The sequence below is a fragment of the Plectrocnemia conspersa genome, unplaced genomic scaffold (assembly GCF_051122295.1).
Source record: "Plectrocnemia conspersa isolate PC_06_02 unplaced genomic scaffold, ASM5112229v1 ptg000006l, whole genome shotgun sequence".
NCBI lineage: Eukaryota > Metazoa > Arthropoda > Insecta > Trichoptera > Polycentropodidae > Plectrocnemia > Plectrocnemia conspersa.
Window position 1 is genome coordinate 1,988,867 of NW_028277170.1, and position 16,483 is coordinate 2,005,349.

The 16,483-nt window shown below is 27.6% G+C and overlaps 2 long non-coding RNA genes across 3 annotated transcripts; one reads left to right on the top strand and one right to left on the bottom strand.

Annotated features, from left to right (window-relative positions):
* Positions 1–366: 366 nt before the first annotated feature.
* On the bottom strand, positions 367–8,315 carry LOC148234027 (uncharacterized). Its single transcript, XR_015809865.1, has 4 exons — positions 8,155–8,315; positions 2,787–2,895; positions 2,476–2,576; positions 367–1,187 (listed from the first exon to the last, which is right to left on the bottom strand). It is a non-coding gene; the product is annotated as an uncharacterized LOC148234027 (long non-coding RNA).
* On the top strand, positions 1,023–15,461 carry LOC148234028 (uncharacterized). Of its 2 annotated transcripts, XR_015809867.1 has the most exons (4): positions 1,023–1,299; positions 3,288–3,325; positions 3,401–3,455; positions 15,370–15,461. It is a non-coding gene; the product is annotated as an uncharacterized LOC148234028 (long non-coding RNA). The 2 variants fall into 2 exon arrangements; XR_015809866.1 differs by lacking the exon at positions 1,023–1,299 and having other exon boundaries at positions 3,195–3,325.
* The last annotated feature ends 1,022 nt before the right edge of the window (positions 15,462–16,483 follow it).

The window sequence follows — 16,483 nt, forward strand, 5'->3', positions numbered from 1 at the left end:
CTCAGTGCCTTAGTTGGAATGACACTCTTAAACAAATATCTAAATAGCAAGAGTCCTATGAACTACTATAGTTGCCATATATTTCTTAATTTAAATTCTTAATATTTTAAAACCCATTGTTTCTACATAAATATTTAAATTAATCTAGCTCAAGTTACTGAGGAATTGTATTTAATTAATTTATATATTAGGTCTGTAAGAATACTGGTCCTGTATACATTATCCTGCAAAACCTTATGAAGATTCACAATTTTATAGCAGAATTAAAATGTATATAATAACATTTGAGTACTTTGTATTAGTTTTTCGTGAATATAACTTGCGACCATGCACATTAAATTAAAGTAATATAATAAATCAAACCAGTTTTACTAATTTAAATTATTTATTTTTTCAGAATATAAGCACATGTAACAATTTTAATTTGTACTATACTAAAAGAGAACATTAACCGATTATTTTTTAATAACAATTTGTTTTCTAATTCAAATGAACTAGAATAATATTTTTTTATTAAGGTTGCAAATAAAATCAATGACAATTACATTTCAATTATTTTAATTTACATTTTTTCTGTACTTTTAAACATTACATAAAACGTATTTTTTTTTAAATATAACAAATGTAGTTTGGTACTTAAATTATTGTTAATGAAGAATTTAAAAAAAATTGTGTAATTTATTAAACCCAGTTTATTATTTACATAAATTAATCAATGGCCGAAACCGATTGCGTTTAGGCCTCAAACGTCACATTGACGTCGGATTCTAGGTTATGTATGTCGACTCAATTTGTAGTTTTTTTTTTGGCTTTCACACACAATTTATGCTCAGTAGCATCTACCGCATGGTAATTAACGTTGCTATCAATCATGAGGCACGTTCTGCTATCTACAATTGGGTTTGGTTGTGCAAAATCCAACTTTTATCGTCTAGATTAGTATGTATAGGGCTTTTACACTGATTTCAGATAAGATGCGAGATAACACACAGTCAACCAGATAAAAACAACATGTTTTCTTTAGTGTGCCGTGAACGTGCCTACGATTGCTACTGTTGAGAAAATACGATTTATAAATTTACATTTATTTGCAATACAAAAATATAACTAATATAAAAATCATTTAAATAATTAAATTAAATGCCATGGAAATGTTCAAGTGTCATGTTTAAATGGACGTGCTTCATCTGAAATATGAAAAAATATATTTAAATAAGTTATACTATATACACATATTTTTCACTAAATTATTGTAAACGAAAACAAAAGTATTTAGACTATTTATTTATATCGAGTAATGTAAGTTTTATTTAAGTAATACGTATAAATTGAGTTTTGATTTATCATTTTTAGTGTAGTTACATGTACATATAGATAATATATTTCGCAACTTTTGCATAGAATTACAGACTCTTCCATTGCTTTGCATGTTCCCTATGTACATGATGTCGTATGCTACATTGAAATCAACGAATATATGATATTTATCAACGTTGAACTAATACACCCTTTCCAAGATCTGTCACATGATCAATTCCTTGGTTCATGTAGTACTTCTTACCTTGCCTCAGGCAGTACTTTGTATTTCCACTCAAAAGTTGAGATCTGTAAAACTTAAATAGCTCGGCTGGAATTCCGTCTTTCACCGGAGATTTAATATTTTCGAGTCTCATATTGGCCTTTAATACTTTGTGATAATATATTATTATATCTAACTATCTTACTTTTGATCAAATTGATACAATGTTGATGTAATCAATGTAATACGGATTATATATTGTGCTTTATTACTGATTATCATAATACATTGTTAAAAAAATAGTGATTTTATATTATCAATGTTTAAGATTGTTTATTAAATTGTATTATATACTTAAATATATGTACATTTTATACACACATTATATTTGATTAGTATAGGCTATTTTATTTTAAGAAATTATCTTTTTACTTTCTCACTAAGCTGTTAAATTGTATTATTGCTATGAGGGTGAGTATAATGCAAACTTACTAAACAAATAATTTTATATGTAGTAAGAAGCAATTTAAACATGCACCAAAGTGGAGCAGTCTGTTGTGTGTTTGTAAGTAGTGATGTAATAATCACTTAAGCATGAGTATGAGTGAACTAAAAAGTTCCGAAACGAATATTGTATTAGATAAACTAGCCAGAAATTGACAGAATATATTGAAAAAGGATATTTGCTCAATAAATTATGAGATATCATATATTTAAGGTTTTTATTTGTCTCACCTTCGTATAATTGAAACTTACGTGTATTTTTAATATTACATGACACAAATACTTAATATTAAAATGCTGTACTTTGAGAAAAAGAAAAGATTGTGTCAAAGTTTTCAAACTAAATAATTTTTAGTATTATTTTAGCAAAATATAGTTCATGAATACTTTTGATTTTCTTGCACTAGTATAATGAATAATTTATTATATCACTTAATAATTGTAAAACGAACCTGTGATATTTTAGGTATGATTTGATCTCCTTCTTGTTGGTTATTATTTTACCATGACCATTTGTATAATCCATAAGAGCGTAGTCTCCGTACACCAAGTCCTAAATACAAACATATGTATAAATGTACTTTCTAATACTATATAATATAGTGTTATCTTAATATTATGACTTCTTATTAGAAATAGATAATCTTCGTTTACAATATCACATCACCGAGTTTCTGTAGAACATTTTAAATATTTTTAAGCAGTAGAACTGTTAAGTTTCTTCATAATTATGCTACTGATCTTTAATAGGTTATAATCTTACCCATGTATGGAATTTATCTTGATGTTCATTATTCCTGGTGAACATCTTCTTCAGGAAATTAAAACTGTATTTGATGCGCTTCTGTTGCAATTTATCCCCTTGTGGATCCCTAAATTACCAAAAATTGAATATTGTAATTAATTAATATAATGTAATTTACAAGTAAAACTATTCTTTTATTTATCAGACAAAAATCAGTTTTATATTTTCAACTTTGCCAATACCCACATAAATAATATGTGCAAATAATTCTAATTATATATTTTAAATTAAGCATAGAAAATGCTACAAAAATAAATACTCTATTATGGGTTATTATATTAAAACTCCACCGACGAAATCAAACAATAATTAAAATATATTTTTTATGGATCAAATGAACACTTCTGTCAGTCTGTTTACAGTGTTGTTAAAAATGATATCTACACTGTAATTAAACTGTAAAACGTCTCCACTCTTAAACTAAAACATTAAAATCTCTAGTGTCACTTTACATTTCAGATAGACGTGTGAACAATGAAGAACCCAATAGCTAAAATGTATTTGATCAATAGTTAAATATACTTGGTTTATAGTAATCTGTTTTTTTATTGGAATCAAATGTGCTTTTTCAGATTTTGGAATGGAAAAGGCGATATGAGTAGGAATGTTGACGTGATCTGCGATGTGGTGAGTTTTGGTAGATATAGTACAATAAGTTATTGTTGTAATGTTGATGCTTATTGCTGTATTTTGTTGATATAATATTTTTCATCTAATAGAAACGTATATATGTACATGTTTAATATTCAAGTAATAATACATTTAATCTAAACTAATAAACATGAATAGTAATGACGAATCTGTAACTACAAAACCTAGTCAAAATTATGTCTTAAATCTTGAACCATTAATTTTTCTTTGAAAAATTCTGTATTTTCAGATGTTGAAAAATATGTAAAAATTAACAATAACAAAGATATGATTATATACACACAGATCCCTAGTTTTATTGTCAGTACTAATAGAATACTCAAAATAGTACGTAAAATACTCTGGAAAATTAATGCATGGATCAAATTTTAGCTCATTTCTGTATAAAAAACATAATCAATTCCATTTGATTGATTAATTATTCTTTATCTTTACAATATGATTTAGATTCATTGCGGAGATAGGCTTTGATGTATCGCTTACCATTTATCCTTTACAAATGTTATGATTAACGTTATCTAAAAAGCTAAACCCAATGATATCGGAGTAATACGCCTCAAAAGGAAAGAATTACTAATGCTCTTGTCATTTTAATTAGTTAAATAGATTTTATTAAATCCCAAACTGCAGTTTCCGTCTGATTTAATATATATTAATAATTATTGTATATGATGTGTTAGTTACTATGTTGTAACGCAGGGTTAAAAATTGGAATACTTGAAATTTGCTAAATCCATAATTGTCAACTTGACAAAAAATACAAAACTGTTAGGTTATCTATAAATTGATCTAGATTTTATCTACTACAATGTCTATTTAATCTTCACTGTCGCTTTCAGTGACAATAGATATTTTTTATGATTACTTGCTATTTTAAAGATGTGAGATTTGTTTTTAGCATATGTATTTAAGTAATATTCACTAAAGAGTTAATTAATCAATAAACTGTTGTATCACTGGATCATAAACATAATTGATCGTTTTATTTTTATTTTGCTGCCACGATTATTTCTATTTAAATCTTAGTAGAATAACGCATGCTCAACATTCCGTTAGTGGCGCTGAATCTAAGATATCCATGCTTTCATTTTGTTACAATCACTCTACGAGTTTATGTTTGGTGGAGTCCTCCCCTCTTCTATCTACTTACTTTGAAGAGTGCTACACGCCACTGCATTAGCAAAGAAGTTAATTAGTGCGTAAATAATTCTTGAAAATAAAGTTTAATTTTGCATAGTATTAGTCAAAATCGTAAACTAACTGTATAAAACATAAATATTTTGGCTTTCGACCAGAGTACATAACTGATCCGGTGGAAACTTTATATTACAGAAGTACATACAGAAATAACCTCTCTTTGTTCTAATGTTATTTGGAAATAATCCTTTGATTTAAAAAAATTGTCCTTTCAAATTATTTAGATTATATTATACATGAGATACAGTACTCTGATATGCATAGGCAGACCAGGCGCCTGTTTGTGGTAATCAAATCAGTCACCATTATGGTTTTATTTTATAAAAAATATAAAACCAAAATCTTGCAAAACCATAATAATGTATAATAAGAATAATCATGAAATAAATAAAATTATAGTTATTACATAATAAAGCAGTTAATTATATTCAGCACTAAATCTAAAAGTATTATTGAATAGAGATATTTCAATAATAAAAAAAATTATATTCAATTCTGAAACAAATAAAATAAACAGTTCATGATTCGTAGATAATTGCCTAATTTTTATTGTATATCTTCTGTTGTAAAATGGCAGGCTTTGGTCCAAAGCATTACAATAAAATCATCACCATAAATTAAGTAGTGAGACACAAGACTAAAATCAGTATATAAGTTAGTGATATTTTTCTTAATAATATCAAACTATTTACAGCCTAAGTCAATAGATGTCACTTTGCATGAATTATTCATCTGTGAGAAGAATAATTCATGTAAAATTTAGGAAAACTGTGATAAAAGATTGGAAGTATAATTATATAATAATCACTAATTTCGATCATCCAACCACGACAGAAATTGAAAAAACACTAGGGTACATTTAATATTTGAAGTATAAATCACTGACTATACCACTGATATATTATACTAATTATTTACAAGTTACTAAAATTTTTAATTAGGAATTTTATAATTTAAAGTTAATTAAAAAACGAATCTCTAAGGGCTTATAAAATAAAATTGAATTACACGATTTACTATACTCAACAACTTTATGATAACTAGTTCCATGATTTGTTTGGTCCTTATTTAAAAAAAATATTCCTGAATATTCTCATGCGCTGATTTTAATAACGTGATCAGTATTATTCTCAGAATCATAAATAAAGTCAGGAGAAGATCATAAAGCTGATTTTGATATATTGAACCCATATATCATATCAGATTACAAAATTCACTATATACAGGTATCTGTTCTCGTCGTAATTCTGTGTCGTAGTTGCTCTGCTTGATCCGTGTTCGGTTGAAACGAAGAGGTAGTATGCAGAAGTAAATTTCTGAATGAAGTGTCTGAAGTCTTCTGATTTATATAACCCAGAGAAAATGTGTAAAATTTAATGTACAATTCAGTCATTAATCATCATGACCAAAGCAAGCTCTTTGTTATTGTCTAATATAGTTGTTCCTAAAGTTTTTCGACTCTCGGCACCATGTAAAATAATGGCGAGTAAACTTTGTGAAATATCGAATAAATTATATAATTAAGGGGATAAGTAAAAATTTATAGGCTTTTGCAGATAGTTCTTACTAAGTAAGTTACTGGTTTGCACCACATTAAGTTGAAAATGGAACTGAAATTTTCTATTTGTGGCATCCTTTTGTTAAAGCAGCGACACCCCAAAGCACATATTTTATTAGACTATCTATGAAATGCATATTCAAAAGATGCTACGATTGGTACCTGTTCAGCAAAAATATGCCCAGACATTCCCCTTTTGTTCATGTAAGGTACATGGTGTTTATGCATGTGTTTTTAAACTGTTAATATATACCGTTTAATGAATTTCAGTTCAGATATAAAATATTTGTTTTGCAGACGAAATTTTTTTATGAGATTTAAGGAACATAAATAAATCAATTAGTTTGATGAGACTTCTAATAAGTCATTCGCGACTAATTTTATAGCAACAAACACGGGTGGTCCCGACATTATATTTACATGTATATGTTTAATTTGCTTTATAAATAGCTAAAAATTTGTTTAAATATAAAAAAAATATTTTTTGTAATAGCAATTCGTAAATAACATGAATATATTAGTTTATTAACAATAAAAAAATAGTAGTTTATGAACAAAACATGTTCATTTTTTCCATGGAAAAATCTTTAATGTACTTTAATTTGATTTCTGTGTAAGTAATTTGCATCATTATCTTTGACAAAATATAGTCCCCTATTTTTTTTATACCAGTGGCTAAAGCACAACTAACCAATGTATTTCAATAAAATATATTCCTATATTACTCATTTTTTTTGTCAGTTATGATTATCTGAAAGAAGTTAATGAGAAGGGAGAGTGTATAAAATTGTAAATCAGTTTGTTCAAAATGCGGAAAAAAATCAGATTTATGTTATTGATGATTGTGATATTTATGTGATTTATGTGATTTATAAATATATTTTTATTCTAATTATTGCACATTTATTATTATTTATTATTATTTAAGAACTAAATATTATCTCAATAATATTTAGTTCTTAAAGAATTATCTCACGTATATATATATATATATACATATTTATTTCTACTCATGTTAAACGTTAATTAAATTAAAGTTATATATGTTTATGTGAATATTACTTAATAAAAAATACATAAATATGGCAGAAAATTGTTCTATTTTGTTATCCTACGCCGATAACATTACTTAAGTTGATTTTATTCTAAGCTTCTGCTTTCAAGCAATATGGGAAAAGTCGTTTTCGTAGTTCTAACCCATCGAGATGTCGTTTTTAATAAATATTTTTTTTTGTTGTATTACCGGTATTTCATTTTGTATCGAATACCGCTTAAATACCGTTATTACCGATATTGCAATCCCTAATCGTCATTACCAAATTAAGATCTTGACACGATATTCACAATTTGCAGAAAAGTCGGAAAGTTTTAGACGAAATTCCACATATCAATATAAAAATACTGAAATTCATCATTAATATATTATATTATATGATACATACATAAATTTATTCCTTGCAATTGCAATTTTCAATTGCGCAATAATCACTGAACCCGTAAATTCTATAGCCCATTATGAAGAAAATTAATAATTAAACCGCATTCTATGTTACAAAAATAAAGACTAAACAATATTCTCATTGAATTGATGTAATATTAACATAAACACAATGAATTTTTTTCTTCAACACTTTTATTTAATAATTAATGACACTTTTATTAGCTTTTAGTTATATTCAACAATAAATTATTATAGGAATGTTAATTTAACTAAGGTGTGTTCAATTTAAGCTTAAATGTCTGATTTTAAATTGTCCAATTAAAATTTATTCGCTACTTTGCAATACGCTATAACATTCGATAATCGTGCAAGAACAATATTATTAATAAATGCTGTTTACCAATGACCGTTTGATATGAATGATATGAATATGGCGCACATATGATGCTATTTTTAATATAAGTTTTATTATGACTCACATCTATTGAGCGTTATTGAGAGAGGAACTATCACTGACACCTTCGCGATCGTAATGATCCGCATGCGGACCCTGAAGTAAACTTATCGCAGTAGCCCTTAGTGACCTTTCGATCTGTGGTTAACTCCCACTAAGTCTGACAGACGTAAACTGTACACTAGCAAAACTATGCAGTTCGTTGTTAATTTTATATAATATAAATATTCTTTAGTGTCAAGTAAGAAGACTCAAATACGTACCCAAGAAACATATCAGCTGGTGTACCTCAAGATAGTGTGCTGGGACCAGTACACTAACAAGTTTGGACACGAAGTTACGATGAAACGAACATGTACAAGCTAAACTTAAATAATCAAAAATACATAATTAGAAAATTGTTCTTTTGTCTTAAAAGATACTCTGAGTTGGCAATATTTAAGCAAATTATGACATACAGGAAAGTTGAGAAGCTAAAGCACTAAAGCCATAAGTTTCGACGAATTGTCAATAGTACGTTTTTGTAACTTAAAAAATGCTTTATTAAATACATGTTCTCGTGTCTTCGTGTTTTTTTCTTGTGGGGGGGGGGGGAATATAATTAAAAAGATCAATTTTTAACTCGAGTTGTTGATATTTATGATAAATTATCCGTCTGTCTATTTATGCATATTTTGTGCATCGTACAATAAGCAGCTTTTAAACAATCTTCCTTACATTCAGGTACTTCTAAAAATATTTTATACGCTGTTATACATTTGATTTTTAGTAATTTAATCAATATTCATAGTCGCGCAGTTAGCCATTTCATTATTTTTGCATTAGAATCTCTTTTTCAAGTGAAACAAAAACATGCAGTAATATATTTTTTTCTAACTGACATACACTAGACCGAGCAGCGATATTTTTCCTCTTTGAAACTATTTGTATTTCATAAAAACATAATGTTTTTATTTCTCATAATTTTTTATTAATTTTCATAAAAATTAAAATGTATTGCATTTTAATTATGTAAGTTTGAGCAGAGAAAAATTTGCCAACTAAAATTTAATTACATGATTTCCGAAAAACTTACAATATAATATCTTGCTCCAAGGATGTATTTTGAGAAATTTACATGTGCTCAAGAATTGTTGGCGCGTTTTAGTATAATTTATTTAATTTGTTGTATATGTTTCTTCTAATGTGATATAAAATAATAATTTATTATTTTATTTTATACATATCTGTATGCATATATCTACTTATACTTAATTACAATAACGGCCAATGTCCACTCTGCAAGAGTTAATGACTTAATAAACTCGATTTTATTTTGAGCACTGATTATTTTCTATATAAGTACAGATGTAGCAAGCAATATAATTTAATTTATTTATTCTATCTTATATCGGGTACTAACATATAATGTGACAATATTAATTTCTAAAGAATATTGTCACATTATAAAATATTAGTATGACTTATTAAAATACATAAAAGTCCATGTTTATTTTTATTATGCTATAAAAGTGTTTAGGTATAAAAAAATATTAACAAAGAGTAGGAATAGAATAGAGCTTAACTCTTTAAGTAGCATAATTATTTTTGTTGTTATTTATTTATATTGCATTTATAGTAAATTATAGAAAAAAATCAGCGATTCATACGTTTGATTGCTTTGATTGATTTTACTACATTTTTGTATCAGTATGTTTTAATAATTTATTTTAACATTTCTCTAAAATTAAATTTCATTAATTTATAATAATTATAACATATTTTTTGTTATGTTCATTTACGTATTCTTTAATTTATAAAAAAAATATTATATAAATTTAATGTTTTTTTATTTATTATTTTTTCAGTTATATATTTAAATATATAACTATATGGGGTACCTCAAATCAGTGAAATATCGACCGCCGTACATGTACGGCGATACCGCTCAAAGAGTTAAATGCGTATTCCAGAACAAATGTCTTAACTTACTTACAATACTGCTCATATATTACAAAATAACTAAATTAAATTATTAGTAAATACTACTCAGTCCTAATATCAACTGTCTTAACCACCCATAATTTTTGATACGAAATTAGCTGCGATAAATTCACTAAAAAGGCAATAAATCTAATAGATTTGTATTAGGACAGCATCCATTAACGGTAATTTTATAGATGTCACTTTAACAATAACAAGGATCGGTGCCAAATATCATTGTTACATAGTTCTAAATACAGCATCACCAAATTATGCATTCCAAAATATAATATTGCCAAATTAACCAAAATTTATTTTATGATTGTTCATATGATTTATATTTTATTAAGGACGGAATAGCGTAGTCCGTAACATCTTAGACTAGAAACTGTGAGGTTACGGGTTCGAGCCCCGACATTGCCACTCGACATTTATTAGTTATAAATTATATTACACATATTAGTTTTAATTATTAATATAGATGTCACCGATTCCCAGACTTTCAGTCTTGTGGTTAATACTTACTTTGTAGGTATTCATTATATTTTATTGATCAGTTAGTACATATTTTCCCTATTGTAAGGCATTGGGCTTACGCCTGTCAGGTTACAAAGGAAGATTTCATAATAACATAAAATATATGTTGTTTCTAAAAAAATAATCAGTAATTTATTATTTACTAAATATTGAAACCATTGATTTTATGCTGATTTTTTATTTAGGTATAAATATTCAAAGATATTTTTAATAACATCTAAAAATATATTGTGTATGTAAAAGCTCGTGTTCACTACAGAAAAACATTGTTTTTTTGTGATATTTTGTCACATGTGCATAAAGTGTGTATTTATTTATTCATTAATATAAATCATTATAATTAGTATAATTCAATGTTTTTTGCTTATCTCTAGAATATAATTCTACGTCGAGACAAAGATTAATTATGACTGATGTATTCCGTTAAGATTTTTAATAGCTGTTTAATGATAACCTTCAATAAAATAATGACACACAGAAAACTTTGAAAATAGCCAGAAAACATAATATAGTAAAACTGGTACTATATCTTGTTTTGTTTATGAAGTTTTAATATATATAGAAAATTGCATCATTTATTTATTTATTTATTTTTTGATTAAATTAAGACCATCGTGGCCTAACAGGTTACCCCAATGCGCCACGATAGTCGAAAACAAATAAAATTCAATTAAATAAAGAACTCTCAATAAACTAGATAATGATATTTTTAATCAATCAATGATTAAATCTATTACTTTAATATTTACTACTACTAAAAGTATTACTGTGCCAGTGGCGTAGCTATGGGGGGGCCGGAGGGGGCGGGCCGCCCCGGGCGGCACTCTCTTGGGGGCGGCATATTCGCGATGGAATCGTCTAATATGGTTCTTAACTTTGAATAAAGTAGAATTTATGTAAATCTACGAATAGCAAGAGCTTACGAATAATCAATTTATTATTTTAATAAATACTGATTTTATGACCCTGCAAAAAAAATGTATGAGGGGGGGCGGCAATTTTAAGGATTGCCCTAGGCGGCACATACCCTACCTACGCCACTGTACAGTGCATTACATTTAATTGAAATATATGTTTAGCAAATTTAAATACTATATAATATGAATGTACTTTAGATACATTATAACTTTTATAGCAACAACGTGGTATACTAATTCATAATATATGGTGACTTGCTGGTTATCAAGTGTAATAAAAATACAATCCGTTCATATTTTTAACCGATACAATAGTATTGTATAGCATATTCATTAAGCATAATTTACTATTAATATTTTAATGGAATTATAAGAAAAACAGCCATTATTAATCGCATTACTCGCATTGTTTTATTTATTTATTTCTATGACTTATGAGGAAGGTTATTTAATATCAATAACAATAAGTTCACGTTCCATTTTATTATCTTTATTGTTACTATAAATAATATTTTTATCGAACAAATATGGAGAGAAAACCGCAACATTAAAAGTAAACTGTATAAAAATCTCGATTCGCAAAATAAAACCGTGCTGTAATTAGTAACTAAGAAATATCTTAAGGTGTGTTTTTTTTTTATTATAATGACAGTGTATTAAGAAGCTGGATATCTATAGCCATATGCGCGTTAGAGAGTGCGGATGTCCTTGCCGAAATTAGTAGGAAAATTTTCATTTAATTTTCCAGAACGCAAAAGTGAAAATTATTGAGAATAGAATTGACTATCATCGCTCTAAGAAGGCGATGATAGTAACTCGTTTTCCATTGGGGACCCAAATTTTATCTCCAGTACAATCATAATCTAAAATTTATTTATTATTTACTCTATTAAATTTATTCATATAGATAAATTAAATACAGTAAATTATCTTGCATTATAAATATATTTAAAAAAAAATAAAGGAATAATTAAAATAAAACAGTAAACAAATACAGATATTATTAAAATATTATTTTGAATAATATACTCGTAGTAATATTAGATAATGGAGCGTCTCTTCGTTTAGTCTGGATCTAAGTTTGGTGTTCAGGAAGGCTGCTGCTGAAAAAGCTCGTTCAGCCTCGTTGAAGGTATTGTCTTGAGATATTTATATACAAGTTCGAGGTGATGACCACCGCGTGAACCGCCATTTTAAAATAATATATTTTTTTCTTAATACGGACATAAGGCTAATGTCAAATTGAACTTTCATTTCGCATGTCATCAAGCTTTTTGTTATTGCCTCATGTAATTGCTCTTTCATCGTCATTTGTTCAACTGATGAGGATTGTAGGTGAGATGACTGTACATCAAGTAGTATGCCTTCTGATGTTTTTTTCTCATTTTACTCATGGTCTTCAGTTAACCTTTCCATTCATTTCATAATTGACTGCAGCAAAAATTATATCTAACGATTTGGGATTTAATAAATATTTAATCGTATCCGTTAAATCTATTAGCCTTCGTTTTTTTATGTTTTTTTAGGCAATTAACATATCTAAGCATGATGCGAATTTCAGATGATCGAGATCTCTTAAATATCTTCTGAATGCGAACCATAGTGTTTTAATAGTGCCTATTTTCCTAATCTTAAATTAATTAAAACCGAGCTAGGTCGTACATATGTATTGAAAATTAAAATAATGAGCTATTTATCATATATGTATAAAATTTTTTTTAAAAATCCACTTGCACTCTCGTAGAAGACCATCGTCGAAAAAGATGAAAAGTTAATCGTGTGAGATAATATTTCATCATATTTTTAGAACATAGTTTTTCATCGTTGTTAAGAAGCAAACTGTAGACATGTATAAACATATATGGTGATAATATTTAAGCTCATAAATATTTTTTTTAAATAGAGTCCAAAGCTATCTGCTTTTTTAATTCTTTGTGATTTTTTGTTCAGACGAATCTTTACTTTAAGATAAATAAAAATATAGTATTTGCATATGAAATCTCACATGTCTAGATAGTACTTTATATTCCATGAAACGCATGGCGGCCATTTAATATTTGCACTGTACGACTCTTAATAAATCATTTTGGAATTGTTTTAGTAGAGGAGATTTGTCATGAAGGGAGGACTTTTTTTATTTGAGTGTAAGCATAAGTTGTTTGTAAGTTGCCATTATATAGAACTCTGTCTTATTTCTCTAGTCTCGGTCTTATTTTCTACGACGCAGATTTTATAGATAAATATTTTTTAATTCAAACGTCACAAAATTATATCTTACAAAAATGACGCAGCAATAACATCTATAGAAGCTCTTTTTTGCTTATTTATTAATTTTTCATCGAGTTTGAAAAAGTCTAATATAATATACTGATAAATATGTTATCATCAACAGTAATAGGCGATAAGGATTTCAGATTTATTGCAAATTTATATTGGCAGCAAACAGCGAAAGTTAGTTTCATGTGATATGCTTACTCATCGAGAGCTGCAATCGCTCATTAATAAAATAACAGAAGCATGTAAATGATTACGCTCTGAAATCAAACACAACTCAGATGATTTGATTTGTTACGTAGAAGAAATAAATATATTTGTGATGTACTCAAGGACACTAAGACCACACACCAGAGATAAAATATCGAATCGAGAAAGGCAGGACTACATTCATCCAATTATTTAGCATGATTTGAGCTCGTTTTTAAGAATGAAAAAGATGTTCTCTGAACACCTTTTTCATTCGTTTTACAACTAATAATCCGTATCAATTCTGTGGTCAACGTGAAATATTTGGTAATAATGTCACGGATGAAGAAAGATCAAAAAATAATTAAGACATTCACGTGATAGTCATCTCGAATAACATTTCAAAGTATGAGCTATAACGAAACGTCCAACCGTATGTGGTGCTCCTATTGCTTCATATTTCACTCTATCGTTATACATTTATAACTCGACAGCTACTTTAGTAACCCGTGTAACACTTTTTGCGATATTTTTTTCACATTTTATTATCCGTGGATATTTGTCTTGTCATTGTCAAAACCATAAGTTATTGGACTTGTTATTTTGTTATTGAATTAGATAATAGAGCATGATGTTTATTGTGCATTATATAAATCAATATACGTCATCATTCACAATCATCAGAATTTTTTATCACAGCGCATTTTGAAGGAAAAATAAAAATGAGACTGTAATTAATGTCAGTTCACGAGTAACTCATTTGATTATTGCTGCCGAAGAAAAAGTCCCTGGAAAATATATTTTTTTCTAATCCATCAGACAGTTGCTAAATGTGCTGAGCACACTGTGAGTAACATCGATAGGCAATTTAATAGCAAAGCAAATGATTTCGAGTAATAGATTCGAAATAAGCAATACTCACTTAAATTTTGCTTTTGGCCCGTCTAATCTAAAATTTTAACGATCTAGCCCTTTACAAAAAATATTAACCGACCCCTGATCCAAGTCAAGATACAGAAAATAAACAGATCATGCCTGAAAAACTTACAATATAAATATAACCATGTAAAATAAGGATCATGATGAATTCAAAAAATAATAACAATTAAACAGTATGATCCATTTGAGTACAACTACATTTAAATGTTTTGCTATGTTACTTAATAGTGGAATGACCTAAGTAAAATATTTCACATGAGTGACTCCTTCACGACACATATCCTCTATATGTTCAGTCTTGAACCCAAGTTCGAGAGCGCAGTGAATATTTAAGTTATCGCGTTCCAAGACGCGTTATTGGGTATTATTTTTTACTGCTCGGTATTTTTCAGTGTATATAATTTTCACTATTTATTTTACAGAACTCGTGTGAAATGGACCAATGCAAATTAGCGACAGTAGAATCTATCGTCGACATCGGTGACTCAGACTCCAAGAACTCAAGCAGAAACTGTAAGTATCTTGTTTATGAAACGTAGATTTTTATTGGACTTATCTAATTATTTAATTAAATAGATATATTATACCATGTTTTTGATAAAAGTTAATTATCAATATGTTTTATCGATCACATATTTAATCGGATATATTAATATCAGTATATTAGCAATATCGAAAGATAGAAGAAAATATTGTATGGGTTCAAATCAGGTGGTAGAAACTGCTCGCAAACTTAACTATGGTTTGGTTTTATTTAATTTAATTTCACTAGCACCTGCCAGATAATTTTTTTTAACTTTTACTGATAAAAATATGTATACACCGGTTATACTGTATTCCGAAATGATTTCATTAAAATATAATATTTAAAAAAATATTTTCGGGATAGGTTCGAAACTATTTATTTTTAGATTTTCCTTGAGAGATAATTTCTGGATCAGGGACGTCATTTAAGTTTTTTTAAATACTTATATACCATAAATTATTTTATAAAAAACAATTATTTGATACAATTGTGTTCAATCCGTACGAAACAGCAAACCACCGATGTGCCAAAAATCTATGTCCTGAAACTTCCATCCATACAGTATAATCTTACATACTTTTTCGTTCTTAAATGGACGTAAACTTCATCATTGTCGCCGTCTTCGCTTACTGTTTGCTGCTTTAAATTAATGACTTCAGCAATTGCATCTACAGTCATACTTTTCATTGTAACATGCTAAATTGTCGTCTATTGTCAAAAATTCCGGATAATTAATAACAATTGTAGCTTGTAAAACCTTTTCATTATTTTTATTTACTGTCCTTATTAAACGGAATGGTGTCCCTAATATCCGAAGTAAATTGCTATTAATTCCCTTTTTTGTTTCTGTTCCACGGGATTTGATCCAAATAACCGGATGTTCCGATAAACCAATGATCCAATTAAACTGAACTGTATATGTTATATGTTTGTACTATTTTTCTTACCACGATCCATTTAGTAAAGGCTATTATCAATATTATTATCAGCTTTTTAGTTTATGTATGTCT